Here is a 16,244-nt window from a genome sequence, read left to right on the forward strand (position 1 = left end):
CTGACACGGTCTGTAAGGAGCTGGTACATCCTCCCTGTGAATTCATGGACTTCCTTCGGGTGCTCCTGTTTTCTCTCACATTCCAAACACCTATGGGTTAATGGGTTAAGTGTCCTGTGATTAGGCTAATGGGTTGCTGGGCAATGCGGCTCGTTGGGCTGGAAGAGCCTGGTCCATGCTGTATCTCTAAATAAAATGAGATAAATAACATAAAGAATTGTCATATGGTGTACGTATCTTACATGAAAAGCTGATATCCATGGCATTATACTCTAGGGATGCATGCTCAAGACAATCAACTTGAACTTGACCGCTAAAGACGTTCAGTCACACCAGCACTTGGTCCATTATCTACTATGCCTTGGAGATTGAGAAGTGCATCCAAATACTTGCTAGAAACCATTGCAAGTGGTTCTGTGGCTACAACTGGAAAGGCAAAAATGAAACCAGAAAAGCATATTCTACACTTCTTCATTAGTTTCAGTTCAAGATAAAGAATCATAATTTACACAATTAGAAGACAACGCAATGTCCAGCTGCGTAAGAAGGGCCAGTGTCAAGTAGTCATCACTGACATTATAATGAAAACCACGGTGGTACTGCAGTGATCAACAAGGAGATGTCAAACATTTATTTTGGTTTAGAATCGTACCTCTGATTTCCTCATCAGCTGAAATGGCGAATCACTGAATAGTGCGTGGGTGTCATTTTCATCTCACCTCATGCTCTTGCACACATCATGGAAATAGTTATTTATAAAGATGGGCTGAAAATTGTGGCTGATTGATTTTTTTTATCATCAATGCAACTTCACTGAATCTCAAAACTGTTCAGTCGTTCACTCTGCATAGAGTTATGAATATGAGTGAAATCAAAATGTTTTGGCGTTGGATTATAGTATGCAATCAGCAATTGCTTCATGAGGGAACTAAATGCCAACAGAAGTAAGGTAAGATTTCAACTTTGAATCATAAATTGCTTGTATATATTTTAAAGGATATTGATGTTTATGTTTAAAGGATATTGATGTTTAAAGTGAATTATACCTAACAGTGAGTATTTATTCTTGATAAGCACAATAATGGGAAAGCAATCTTCTGGAATATTCAGTGATAGTGACTGTAGGTGCAAGCTTTAAAATTTTAATGAACATGAAATGGATTCTGACTAATTTGTGAATGATGCTGATAATGTGTTGCTGCAACAGACTTATTGGCCAAAAGAGATAGAAGGAGTTGTACTCCTTTCACAACTTCACAAGTAGTAGTGTACTTTCTGAAGAGAAGATGCTGACATGAATGAAGGGTCTTCCAGTCTAGAGTTCCACTCAAGTATTCTCTTAGAGAAGATGCTATGAAGCATTAGGCACCCTCACACTCTGTGAAGAAGAGAGAACCCCTCCACGCTGTTTCAAAGTCGTGAGAGACAAGCCCAGCCACCCACAAGGACCACCTTGTTGTCTGCTAGGAGAGGGGAACAAAGTATGAAACCAGGAATATGAATTTCACCAGCAACTGACCACAGTGAAAAAGAGGACTGTGTCCTATTTTCCATCAAACGGCAATGCACACCTCAGTGGTTAACCCTTTGTGTTCCAGCATTTTTTTTTTTGCTTCATCCATTCATGGAATGGAGATGTCTCCTGGTATTCATTCTCCACCCCAAACTACCCTGAACTGGGGGAGGCAGCTGAGTACCAACCACTCTGGTGGGCCCGAGGTCAGACCAGATAAGATGGCAACAAGAACATTCGTGAACCAAGAGGGGTTTGACGTGACATTCTGATATTTTCATGCCAGTAATTTTTTTAAATTCTGGTTTTATTTAACTACTTGCCCGTTGCCTCACCCCACCATGACGGGATCTGACCTCAAGCCCCCAGATCAATTATCCTTGTCTCGGACTACTAACCCAGTAATTTAACCATTAAACAGTGTCGAAGAAAATCCAAGATTTCTTCATTTGCCCCCATTCAGATCAGTGGACTCTGAGAAGTTCAGTGAGGTTATCATCTTCCCTGTTAATACTGCACTCGTGATGGGCACAGTAAGTTCTGAGAACTGTCTGATGTGTCTAAAGGTGTCCAGTAGAAATGAGAGTGGAATAACACATGTGTATGGGAATAGGGAGAAGTTACCTTAATATCAGAAAATCATTTTGACAGTCAGGTGAACGTTGAATATGAATATTGCTTTTCCATTGTACTAGCTCTTTGTACTGATGTGATGAAATGTTCTGTATGAATGGCATGCAAAGCAATGTGTTTCACTGTACCTTGGTATATATAATATTAACAATAATGAATATTAATAAATAATAATTATAATCATTCATTCAGGACTATTCAGGGTAGGTAGTGCATGGTTGAGTAATGGGAGGAACTGTTCAAATCTCTAATAGGTATAATTTGTTTTTCTTTTATGTTTTAATGGAAGTTTATTGAGATTTAAGAATAGCAACATGATAAAATAACATGACAGTGCCAATGCTACCAACCTTGCAGAATGTGCAATAATGACTCTGTGCTAACTGAACCTGTGGGCAAAGACAGCATTTTTAAAACTGCTTTGATAAACTTCTCATTGAGGTTAGAAGAATGAACTAGACTGACTGAATTCTTGGATTAATACATGATTGGTTCTTAGTTTCTAGTTTAAAGTGAGTAGCAGGTGGAAGATACAAACTTCTACTTCTCCGTGTTATTTTGAGATAGCCTCTGTCAAACTCAGCATCTTTCACAAGCCCGTCTTGCGTGCCTTTAAGTAAATCCACTTCCTAGAAATGCTGTTGCTTACTGTAGATGTCAGAGATATCTACAATGAAACCCACACAACTTCATTAGCTTCGACACAAGAGATACTGCAGGAGGGTCCTAATGCAGGGTCTCAGCCCAAAGCACTGAATGTTGATTCCCATTCGTAGATGCTGCCAGACCTGCTGAATTCCTACAGCACATTGTGTGTATTTCATTAGAACTTGTAAGGGTCTTCAATCTGACCTGTGAATTCAATGTCATTTTCCATGGTTTCTGCTTAATCTGTGATGCATTTCCAGTATTTTCTGTTTGTTAATCCCAAAGGCTTGGGCCTACTCAGCAAGATCCAAGGTCACCAGGGTTGGAATGATTAACAACAGAACACACGTGTTCCAGAATTCTTTTTATTAACATATACTCTATTCATAGTATGTACAGTAAATACATTCAGCCCGTGATCCTTTAGTTTTCTGAAAATTCTATACTTAAAGATCTGTAGCAGTTAAGTTGAATGTGTCAAGCCCAGTTCACACCACCTTTACCAATGGACGTTCGTGCACCAAAAAGATACACAGTTGTGGTTACTTTAAGTTTATTTCAAGAAAAGTTAATCTGTGCTTTTGCCAAAGAATATTTCTGTTCTATGAATTCGGCTTTGAAATGTAAGAAATAAAATTTTAACTATTTTGATTAAACATAAGAATATTTTTGAATATTGCAAAGGATATTTAATAACAGAAGAATTGATATTTACTTACTTTGCACAGTACTGTACCCTTTGTGTCTCCCAATTATCTATAATATTTGGTGAAATAGGAGGAAATAATCTGCTAGTTAGGTTAATAATCTATTTTTCAAGATAGCTAGTTGGAGGCCTGGTATGACACAGCTGCTTATACCCAACTATAGAATAGAAGGGCTTGTATTGGCAGCAGAGAGGCTGTCTATTCAATGCTAAACACATTTATGACAGCAATCAGCTTCCAAAAGATAGAAAACAGTGGTTGGGAACTACCACACCCTATGGAAAGGTAGTATATGAACTAGCAGGTCGTGCAGCATCTGTGGAGGTTTAAGTTGAGAGGGCTAAGAATTAAAAGGGATCTGAGGGGCAACTTCTTCATGCAGAGGTACATGGAACAAGTTGCCAGAGAAAATAGTTAAGGCAAGTACAATAACGACTTGTAAAAGACCTTTGGGTAAGGCTCCTCCCCAATCATCTGTAATATTTGGTGGGATAGGAGGAGATAATCTACTAGTCAATCTAATAATTTGCCCCCACTTACTTGAACTTCAAATTTAACTACAAGTCTATTATGAGGGGTTTTAGAACATAGAACATTACGGCACATTTAGTTTTCAACATAGTCCCCTCCTACATTTACACACTTAGCCCAGCGGTCATGGAGCATACGGATCTTGGACCTCCAGAAAGAGTTCACAGATGGGTGATTAATAAGTTCATGGCCTAAGGTAGAAGAAGATGAATTATACAGCTGTTGTTACATGCACGTGCAGGTCAACCCTTTGAGTGTTTATGCAGAAAGTTTGAAGTTAATAACTCATCTTCTTCTACCTTAGGCCACAAACTTATCAATCACCCCTGATGAGTTATTAACTTCAAGCTTTCTGCATAATCACAAAGGGTTGACCTGCATGTGCATGTAATGAAAGTTGCATAACTCATCGCCTTCTACCTCAGGCCAAGAAATTATCAATCGCCCCTGCTGTGGACACTTTCTGGAGGTCCAAGATCCGTATGCTCCACGACCGCTGGTCTAAGAGTGTAAATGTAGGAGGGGACTATGTTGAAAACTAAATGCGCCAGGTTTTCTAAAATTGACTCCTTCTACCTTAGGCCACGAATTGATCAACCACCCCTCGTAAGTTGTTGCTTGGAAACATAGAAAACTACAGCACATTACAGGCCCTTCGGCCCACAAAGTTGTACCGACCATGTAACCTACTCTGGAGACTGCCTAGAATTTCCCTACCACACAGTCCTCTATTTTTCCAAGCCCTGTGCATCTATCTTAGAGTCTCTTAAAAGACTCTATTGTATCCACCTCTACCGCCTTCGCTGGCGTGCATTCCACACACCCACCGCTGACCGATGAGGAGTCTCAGTATGAAACATTGACTATCTATTCCTATCCACAGATGCTTCTCAACTTTTGGATTCTTTTGAAAGAAATAATCAGGGCAATGTTCAGAATATTATGAGTATTAGTTTATCTCCAGGCATGGCAGTAGTTGCTGTGGTTTCATTCACCAACGGTGCTGTAGAATAGTGCTTCCCTGTTGATGAAAATGTGTTGCCAATGCTGGTTATGTTAAGCACAATCAAACTTAGGGAATCGGAAGGTGAGAGGGAGCACCATATTAAGCTTGTCTACCCGCACTCAGAGTCACAGAGTTCCACCGCTCCAGAAATGGGCCCTTTATCCAATGGCATCTACTTCAGCATTCTTGCCCATCGACACTAATCCCTTCGGCTGTACTGGGATGGTATTCTAACGTAATCAGCTGAAGAGCTCAGACTTCTCACGTAGACTGGGGACAGCTCAGTTAACAAAGGCGAGACATTTCTTAATAACATTATTTCAGAAAGAAGCAGGCTGCTTTTGTACTTATCTAACACGTTAGCAACAGAAAAAAGCACGTCAATAGTATCAAAATGTTGTACCAAGTCATCAACTGTATATTGCTCTCCGTAGATGCTGTTTGACCTGCTGTTACTTTAGCATTTTATATGTGTTGCTCCATTTTTCTAGCATCTAAGGTCTCTCTTGTGTCTCTGTGATAACATGGGGGAAGGAAAGACCGAGACAGAGCATTTTAAAGGAGGAAAAAGGGAGAGGGAGGCAGGGTAGCTTGTGGAGGGAGAATTTCAAAGCTCATAGCCTTGGCTACTGAAGGCATGGCCAACAGTGGTGAAAAGATTAAGACAGAGTGTCATTAAAAGGCCAGCACAGAGAAGATTTTCGTGGTCAATAAAGGTGTTGCCATGGAGGGATTTGAATTTGAGGACAAAAATTTAAGGTGACACTTTGCTCAGCTGGGAGATCAGCAGCAAACAATAGGGAGACGTGCCTTGTGGGAGGAGGATTTTCGACGATTTCAGGTTTACACTGGGCTAACCCGTGGGCCGCCTTGGAAATGTCAACACTAGGAGAAGAAAAGATGTCTGCAAGCGAGCAGGAGATGGGTCAGGAGTTGAGTGGGATCACCTTAATAATGGTCTGGATACAATTCTGGGTCAAACAGCTCACAGAGGTTAGAAACAGGGCATTTCTGCCTCAGACTGTTGCTAGAAAGAGATCAGTGGGATCTGGATCCGGTGCCTGAGGTTAAAGGCTCAAAAGTTCAAAGTTCAAAAGTAAATTTATTATCAAAGTAGCATATACTACCCTGAGATTCATTTTCTTGTGGACATTTATAGTAAATACAAAGAAACACGATACAATCAATGAAATCTTCACAAACAACAAACAACTAATGTGCAAAAGACAACAAAGAGTACAAATATAAAAAAGAAAAAGAAAGCTGTGATAATAAATAGCTATTGAAAACATGAGTTGTATACTCCTTGAAAGTGAGTCCATAAGTTGTGGAATCAGGTCAGTGTTGGCGTGAGTGAAGTTATCCCCTCTGGTTCAGGAGCCTGATGGTTGAGGGGTAATAACTATTCCTGAAATTACACACACAGCCAACATGCCCTCTAATTGTTTTACAGCAGTGCAGACCAACCATTGCTTTGTGCAGGAAATGTTTACACAGCTTGAAATCTGCACGGCGCTAAGTGTTTTTTTTTGCAGTCTACACATCAAACACAAACCACAACTCACAACACAACAATGTCAAGTAGTCAAAACAACAAACAGGCACAATGGAGAAAATAAAATGTTTTGACTAGATGGCGTCGGCATTCAAAAGGCCTGCTGTTTATTAACAATGAGCTACTGACTTCCATTCTGTGTTTATTGTTACAATTCCTAACAGTAGTAACATAAAATACTGACAATACAAATATGTCGAAGCTCTAAAACATTTCAAAGTAGAGAGTGTGGTATATTTATTACTTAGAAAATTTATGGATTATATTCATTAACATAATTATTTGCAGGACATTTCACAATTATATTAACAAATTTTAAAATTTTATTACCATAATTTCAAAATTATATAAACATAATGTAAAAGAAAATTTCAACTGCATGACAATAAAGGCTATGTGCTTGAGCACAGCTTGAAGGAAACAGTGCACACAGTTCTGTTCTGATTGTCCCGATATTTAGTTGGAAGAAGTTTCTACACTTCCAACATTTTAGTTGATTGTTCCCAGCCTTCCAGGGGTTGAGACAGAAAAATTTGCTGAGCCTGAACATTGCCACCCAGGTATTTAGAATGAGGTAAGATGGCAACTGGAACATAAGCCCTGCAGAGCCCCATAATGCAACTCACGTTTTCACTAAGAATGCCTGGCATACACTCAGTAGCCACTCTATTAAGTCCTTGCTGTATCTAATAAAGTGGCCACTGAGTGTATGTTCATGATCTTATGCTGCTGTAGCCCCTCCATTTCAAGGTTCAATGTGTTGTGCATTCAGAGATGCTCTCTACACACCACCGTTAGTTGAGTTATTGTTGCCTACCTGTCAGCTTGAACTAGTCTGGCCATTCTCCTCTGACTTCTCTTAATAACAAGGCATTGTTTCCCAAAAAGCTGCTGCTGACTGGATGATTTTTGATGTTCACATCATTCTTGGTAAACTCTAGAGACTGTTGTGCATGAGATACTCAAACCACCCCATCTGGCACCAACGATCAATCCACAGTCAAAGTCACTTAGATCACATTTCTTCCCCATTCTGATGTTTAGTCTGAACAACAACTGAACCTCTTGACCATGTCTGCATGCTTTTATGCATTGAGTTGCTGTCACATGATTGGCTGATTAGATATTTGCATTAATGAGCAGGTGTACAGGCGTACCTAATACACTGATTGTCTGTTTATAATGTGTGTCTGTAAATGTGGTCAGAGTTAAATTCCTGCATAATTTGCTGAAACAGTAGACATGCTAGTCATTTTCTTAAGCCCTCTGCATTTGTGAATTACACTCTAGGATTGAAAAACTCTTGTTCCATTATCTAGGATGAGTAGATGGGAGAAACTAGACAGATACAGAACGGCTGGTTTAACTTAGTATTTGTGGAACACAACTTTTCACTGGGCCCTGTGTTACATAGTGACACATACAAGATACTGGAGGCAAACATGAGGAATTCTGCAGATGCTGGAAATTCAGCAACACACATCAAAGTTGCTGGTGAACGCAGCAGGCCAGGCAGCATCTCTAGGAAGAGATACAGTCGACGTTTCGGGCTGAGACCCTTTGTCAGAACTAACTGAAGGAAGAGTGAGTAAGAGATTTGAAAGTGGGAGGGGGAGGGGGAGATCTAAAATGATAGGAGAAGACAGGAGGGGGAGGGATGGAGCCAAGAGCTGGACAGGTGATAGGCAAAAGGGATATAAGAGGATCATGGGACAGGAGGAACTCTCTTTTTCCCCTCCACCATCAGATTTCTGAACAGTCCATGAACCTATGAGCTCACAATTCTGATCTTTTTTTTGCACTGTTTTTATATTTGTTTTTATTGTAACTTACAGTAGTTTTATGTATTGCTCTGTACTGCTGCCGCAAAATGAAAAAATTCACAAATGCCAGTGAAAATAAATCTGATTCTGAGGTTGGGCAGCATCTGTGGAGGGAAACGAACAGTCGACATTCGAGGTTGAGACAAACAGTGACCGTTTCATTCCCCCGCCCTCTCCACAGACGCTGACTGACCCGCTGGATTCCTCCAGCATTTTGTTTCCCGTGTTTGCCGAATCCCTTGTGTCCATGTTTTGCGCAGGCCTGGGCAAACAGTAGCTAATGAGAAAGCTCCTGTTTCACAAATCTAGTGTCACATCTTGAGGAAGTCACTAGCACAGTGTCTGTGTCACACCTGTGAATATTCGTAAGAGATTTTATAAATCTGCACAACGATACTATTGTAGCTATATATGTTGTGTGTGACTCTGTGGACTGCGCTGTTCACCTTGAGCCCAGCGAAAAGATGTTTCATTGAGCTATATACATGTACATGGTTGAATGAAAATAGAGTTGAAGTTAAATTTGAACTTGGAGTGGTTAACACATAGCCAGGCAACCTTACACCTAAAAACTACCTTCCCCTCACTCTGCCCGAAAGCTAAGTTGTTAGGGACAATGTACAGTGTAGTAGCTAGTGGTGCTGAGAGGTATTGCTAAAATTTGCAAACAAGAAAGCCTTTGAAAGGCCATCAGTACATCATACTTCTTTTACCCGCACCCGTCTCACCTCAGTCCCGGGTGAATTTCTCTACATGTCTGCTGCCATAGGCAAGAAAACAATCAGCTTGGTTCTAAAGCGGAGTTCATTTCTAGAGTTAATGCCTACAACGCAGCCACAACCACCTCCTATGACGTAAATAAATTTGTTTCGAAGAATAGCAGCCGAATATACTTGCTTGCTGACGAAGAGGGAATTTCCTGATGAAAGATTATTAACGTGGAGTTAAAACAATGCTGCTTGATCTCTGGAGTATATCCAACAACCTTCTGAGTTTATTTCCGTTTGTTTTTTTTACCATTTGTCTGTTAGTCTATGAAAGCAAAGAAATGGTTGAGGTTTCAAGTAGAGACGGCACTGTTTCAAAATGTGACCATCCCTTTACATCCACAGATACCGCCTGACCTGCTGAGTTCCACCAGCAGTTTGGCTTTTGACTCAACAGTCTGACTGCATACCTAAGCCCTGAAGGATATCTCCTCCTCCACTTCTTTATTCTTTTCCAGAGGTGATGCCTGACCTGCTGAGTTCCTCCAGCACCTTGTGTATGTTGTTTTGGATATCCAGCAACTGCTGGATCTCTTGTGTTTATTATCACCTGAGTAGTTCTCTCCCAGCATAGAGAACAACTACGCCTCAACCTGTGTTTGCCATTGGTTTGTCACCATTAGACCACAAGATATAGGAACCGAATTCAGCAATTTAGCCCATCAATTTGGCTCATTGGGCAAAGAACATTTCAGCTCTCAAAATATGGAATAGACAAACATTCCTTCATACAACATTCTAATAATGAATGAAAAAAGATCTTTCAAATCAGCCACCTGTTGAGGTATGACGGTCGTGTGACTTAGGATACTAGGGGGTTTTCTCAGATGTTTGATCAGTGAGCACATTATGTACCCAGTCTCTATTCTGTTGCATCAACATCCCCTAAGAATAAGAAAAGACAATCAGAATCACTATCAGGTTTATTATCACTGGCATGTGTCATGAAATTTTAGCAGCAGCAATTCAATGTAGTACATAATATAGAAGAAGAAGAAGAAAAAATAATAATGATAATAAATAAATTAGTAAATCAATTACGGTATACGTATATTGAATAGATTAAAAATCGTGCAAAAAGCAGAAATAATACATATTTAAAAAGTGAGGTAGTGTTCACGGGTTCAATGTCCATTTAGGAATCGGATGGCAGAGGAGAAGAAGCTGTTCCTGAATCACTGAGTGTGTGCCTTCAGGCTTCTGTACCTCCTACCTGATGGTAACAGTGAGAAAAGGGCATGCCCTGGGTGCTGGAGGTCCTTAGTAATGGATGCTGCCTTTCCAAGACACCACTTCTTGAAGATGTCCTGGGTACTTTGTAGGCTAGAACCCAAGATGGAGCTGATTAAATTTATAACCCTCTGCAGCTTCTTTCGGCCCTGTGCCCCCGCCCCCCATAACAGACAGTGATGCAGCCTGTCAGAATGCTCTCCACAGTACATCTATAGAAGTTTTTGCGTGTATTTGTTGACATGCCAAACCCCTTCAAACTCCTAGTGAAGTATAGACACTGTCTTGCCTTCTTTATAACTGGTCCTTCAAGCCTATTCTATCCTCCAATCCAACCCGGCCTATCCTGCACCTGAATCTTCTCCTCCGCTTTATGCCAAACCAAACAAAAAAAAACTCAATCTCAATAAATGCACTTGTCCCCAAATCTGCAGCTTCTTGAGAGAGGAAGATGATAATTTTGCATGAGAAATACAGTACTTTCTGGTTCCGCTATAGTTTCCATTTGCAAACTCTCTTCCTCCTGTAATAAACTCCTTCCAGTGTAAACTCAAGGGACGGTTGATTTATTCTGCATGTGGCCCTTATCATTTTATCCTTAACTTGGACCTTCTTGGACAGATTGTTTCCAAGCACATATCTGTAAGTGGCCCATTGTCAAGTTAATTGTTCATGGTTCATTGTCTTCTCATTACTGTCATCAGGGAGGAGGTATAGGGGTCTGAAGACACACACACAGCGTTTTAGGAACAACTTCTTCCTCTCTGCCATTGCTGCTTGACCTGCTGAGTTCAAGTTCAAAGTTCAAAAGTGCATGTAAATTTATGATCAAAGTCCGTATATGCCACCAAGAACTACGCTGAGATTAATTTTCTTGTGGGTGTTCACAGTAGATACAGAGAAACACTACAATTCAATGAAAAACTACACACCAACTAACCAATCTGCTTAAGAAGCCAAACAGTATAATTACAAAAGGAAACAGATAATAGTAAGTAATAAATCATATTGAGAACATGAATTGTACAAGTCCTTGAAAGTGAGTTCATGGGTTCAGTGTTGAGGTGAGTGAAGTTATCCACACTGGATCAGAAGCCTCATGGTTGAAGGGAAATGATTGTTCCTGAACCTGGTGGTGCGGGTCCTAATTCTCCTGTACCTCTTTCCAGATGGCAGCAGCGAGAAAAGAGCATGGCCTACATGGTGGGGATCCTTAATACTCGAGATTGCTTTCTTGTGACACCGTTCAATGGTGGGGAGGGCTTTTCCTATGATGGGGATGGACTAGACCCTATTCACTACATTTTGTAGACTTGTCCATTCTTGGGCATTGGCGTTTCCATTGGCCTTGATACAACCAGTCAGGATACTGTCCACTGCGCATGTGTACAGGTTTGTCAGATTCTAGATGATGTGGCGAATCTGCACAACATTCTAAGAAAGTAGAGGCACTTCTTTGTATTGGAGATTTCCCTGCAGTTTGCTTCATTTTTGCCCCAAATTCCAGCACCTGCAGTTTTCATGAGTCTGGAATCTTGAGTCAGTCCGGGACTCCTTATACTCACCAGAGCAGGGCAAAGAAAAGCTGAAAGAAAAATTGGACAGAAGTTGAAAACCTGAAGTTACAGATGTGCCCACCAGATGGCGCCCTCCACCACGGTGATAAACTGCAGCGTGAGCAAACCAAGCAATTGGTTTTCTGAAATAACTGGAATTCTGAAATAAAATCAGAAGATACTGGAAGGACTCAGAGTCTTGGAGAAAATACAATCCTGCTCTTCCTCTCTCTGCAGATACTGCCTGACCTACCATATGTTCCCAGCATTTTTCTGGTCTTATTCTTGATTACCAAAAGACTTCTTATTCTTAATATTCTATTATTTTTATTTTGAGAAACCGCACGGTTATGCCCATGTGACCAAATAATTTACTGACCTGTATGTCCTTATAACGTTGGAGAAAACCAGAGCACCCAAAAGAAACCCACAGGGTTGTAGGGAGAATGAATCCTTACAGAGAGTGGCAGACTTGAACTCGGGTTGCTGGCGCAGTGACAGCTACACGAGTGTGCCTCCCCATTTGTTCTCCTGCCTCTTCTTCAGCGGTCCCTTGGAATCAAGGATGACTTGCTTCAGTCTGGTCCTGTGTGTTTTCAGGCATGTGATGAGGCCTATCTGGGAATCTACAGAACGGCCAGTAGGGGGCAGGATTTTAACAAGAGAAGATCTGCAGGCTGGAAATCCAAAGCAACACACACACACACACACACACACACACACACACACACACACACACACAAATGCTCGAGGAACTCAGCAGGCCAGGCAGCAACTATGGAAAAGAGTAAACAGTCGACACTTCAGGCCAAGACCCTTCAACAGGACTGGAAAAACGGATGAGAAGTCAGAGTAAGAAGGTGGGGAGGGGGAGGAAGAAGTATAAGATGATAGGTGATGGGTAAAACTGAGAGGGAGGAGGAGTGAAATAAAGAGCTGGGAAGTTGATTGATGAAAGAACTACAGGGCTGGAGGGGGAATTTGATAGGGGAGGATAAAAGGCCATGGAAGAAAGGGAAGAGGGAGGAGATGGGCAGGTAAGGAGATAGAAGAGAGAGGGGAACAGGAACGAGGAAATGGTGAAGAGTGGCGCAATTACTGGAAGATTGAGAAATCTATGTTCATGCTGTCAGGTTGGAGGCTACCCAGACGGAATGTAAGGTGTTGCTCCTCCAACCTGAGTGTGGCCTCATCGCAGCAGAAGAGGAGGCCATGGACTGACATGTTGGAATGGGAATGGGAAATAGACTTGAAATGAGGGGCCGCCAGGAGATCCCGTTTTTTTCTGGCGGATGGAAATGATCCGAAACGATCTCTCAATCTACGGCAGGTCCCACCGATATACAGGAAGCCACACCAGACCACCAGACGCAGTAGATGACCCCAACATACAGAGAAGTGAAGTGCCATCTCACCTGGAAGGACTGTTTGGGGCCCTGAATGGTAGTGAGGGAGGAGGTGTAGGGGCAGGTGTAGGACTTGTGTTTTAGGAGCTTTGGTATTGCACTGTAAGGCCTGCTACTGAAGACCTGATCTTCAGTGAATGCGTTTAATGGTCTCAGCCTCTGACCACACTCAGCAGCACTTTGACTGCCGAGCTTTGGGAGACCCTGGTTCCAGAGAGCTGTCGCCATAAGTTGCACAGTTTCCCATTAACTCTGAGGATTCACTCCACTTCTGCAGAAAGTTTGTCAGACATTGCAACATCGTGCGAGAGAGTTTGAGAGAAGTGTCTGGGTAGCCTCGACTGACCTCAGTCTGCACTGACGTGGGCTCTTTTGTAGACCTGATCTAATACCAACCAATACCCTGTCAGGGTGAATCAGTGAGGGCCTCCTTGATTTCGGGAGAGGATGATACAGGAAGACTGTCGGAGAAATTGGATGGAATGGAAAAACCCTGAATAGCAGTTCTGGAAGTGTCCATTAGGTGGAGCTCTCCACCACATGAGACAAATGCCAGCTCTGTCTCCTAGTTACCAATAGGAGAAGGCCAGAGTGTCTGAAAATATATTTTAAGAGTCACAGTATAATATGCAACATGATGAACAGTGATTAGATTAAACAGTGAATGAGAAGTAAAAGTGAATAAGTTTACGACATGAAAAAAACTATAGGATATCTAAACACAAGGAATTCTGCAGATGCTGGAAATTCAAGCAACACACATCAAAGTTGCTGGTGAACGCAGCAGGCCAGGCAGCATCTGTAGGAAGAGGTACAGTCGACGTTTCAGGCCGAGACCCTTCGTCAGGACCAATTGAAAGAAGAGCTAGTAAGAGATTTGATAGTGGGAGGGGGAGGGGGAGGGGGAGATCCAAAATGATGGGAGCAGACAGGAGGGGGAGGGATGGAGCCAAGAGCTGGACAGGTGATTGGCAAAGGGGATACGAGAGGATCATGGGACAGGAGGTCCGGGGAGAAAGAAAAGGGGGAGGGGGGAAAGCCCAGAGGATGGGCAAGGGGTATAGTGAGAGGGACAGAGGCAGAAAAAGGAGAGAGAGAGAAAGAATGTGTGTATATAAATAAATAACGGATGGGGTACGAGGGGGACGTGGGGCATTAGCGGAAGTTAGAGAAGTCAATGTTCATGCCATCAGGTTGGAGGCTACCCAGACGGAATATAAGGTGTTGTTCCTCCAACCTGAGTGTGGCTTCATCTTTACAGTAGAGGAGGCCGTGGATAGACATGTCAGAATGGGAATGGGATGTGGAATTAAAATGTGTGGCCTCCTGTACCTTCTCCCTGATGATAGCAATCAGAAGAGGGCATGTCCTGGGTGCTGAGGGTCCTTAATAATGAATGCCACCTTCCTGTGGCACTGCCCGTTGAAGATGTCCTTGATGGCGGGGAGGGTCGTACCCACGATGGAGCTGGATGGACCTACAACACCCTGCAGCCTCCGCACCCGGCAGTGACGCAAACAGTCAGAATACTCTCCATAGTACATCTGTAGAAACTTGTTGGAGGCTTTGGTGACATCACAAAGCTCCTCAAAATCCTAATGGAAGCGTAGCTTCATAACTTCATCTGTATTACACCCGGGATAGATCCACTAAGATGATGGCTCCCAGGAACTTGTTGCAAAAACTGAGTGAGAAGCCCATGTCAAAGATCTTAACAGTGCTCCCCAAACCCTACCTCTGCTGGCTAAAGCCCTTTCCTCACTGGAGTGGGTCACTGTCCGAGGTTTAGTGAAAAATTTGCTTTGCACACTGATCAGGTCGCTACAGAGCGCACTGAGGTGGACCAAGGTAAAACAATAACAATGCAAAATAAAGTGTAGCGGCAGCAGGGATCGAGCGGTGCAGGTAAACAATAAGGTGCAAGGTCACAACGAGGTGGACTGTGAGGTCAAAAGTCCTATTTATTGTGCTCGGGAACTGTTCAACAGTCTTGTATTGGCGGATAGAAGCTGTCTTTGAACCTGGTGGGGGGTGAGAGGGCAGAGGGATTTATGCCAGGACCATGGTCTAATTAACATGACACATTCTCAGAATGTGGAGGAACTCTCCAGTTAAATAACATCTTCTCCGAGTTTATACAATTCATACTCAATGCATGCATCAGGGTCATATTATCAGAGACAGGAAAATATTTCCATTTTTACACCCACCTGAATCCAGTTTTTGGATTTTCCATAAATTCCAGCACAGAGAGCTTGGTGATTATTTGAGAAAATCCCTGCACACCCCACAACCCATTTTGAGCTTTTCCCACAGCTCACTCCTGAGGCACTGGGTAGGATATTGCTAACTCCCTGAGTGTGATTATCGCAGCATAACTATTTTCTGCCTTCCCTGAAATTCTCCCGGGCCGTTCTCTCCTAACCCACCTGTGGCACCAATTTCAGACCTGAGCAGATCTGAATGAGGATTTGGCTCCCAGCGTGCATCGTAATTATTCCAAATTGGCCACAGTCAATTTAACAGAGGTCTTACTTTGCTCTGCTCTGTGGTTTTGAATACCTCGGAACACGTGGCTCACAGATTGTTACTGTGAACCTTGGGCTCCCGCTGTTTGCTGTTAGCTGTTAGCTCAGCCAGGCTCTTGGCAGAGAGCTGAAAGTGTTCAGCTCCTTTCCGCCCCACTCAAACAGAAGGGAGCAGAAAGCTGAACTGCAGGGGAGGCAAGCGACAGCGGGAGAGTTTGAGAAAGTGGTTGCGGAAGTCAAAATTGGATTAGCCATGAATCGTGGAGCGGGCTCGTTGGCCTATTCCCTTCCAGGTCTCCCATGTTCTTAAACCTGTGTTAGCTCTACATCTCTCCAAGGTT

At 42.5% G+C, this 16,244-nt stretch overlaps 1 long non-coding RNA gene across 1 annotated transcript in view; it reads left to right on the plus strand.

Moving 5' to 3' along the window:
* The first annotated feature begins 727 nt into the window (after positions 1 to 727).
* LOC140187685 (uncharacterized) overlaps positions 728 to 16,244 on the plus strand; it is a 61,203-nt gene continuing 45,686 nt past the window's right edge. Inside the window, exon 1 of the long non-coding RNA XR_011883137.1 lies at positions 728 to 949. This is a non-coding gene — a long non-coding RNA (uncharacterized lncRNA). The remainder of the gene's footprint in view (positions 950 to 16,244) is intronic.

This window comes from Mobula birostris, chromosome 25, assembly GCF_030028105.1.
Source record: "Mobula birostris isolate sMobBir1 chromosome 25, sMobBir1.hap1, whole genome shotgun sequence".
Lineage (NCBI taxonomy): Eukaryota > Metazoa > Chordata > Chondrichthyes > Myliobatiformes > Myliobatidae > Mobula > Mobula birostris.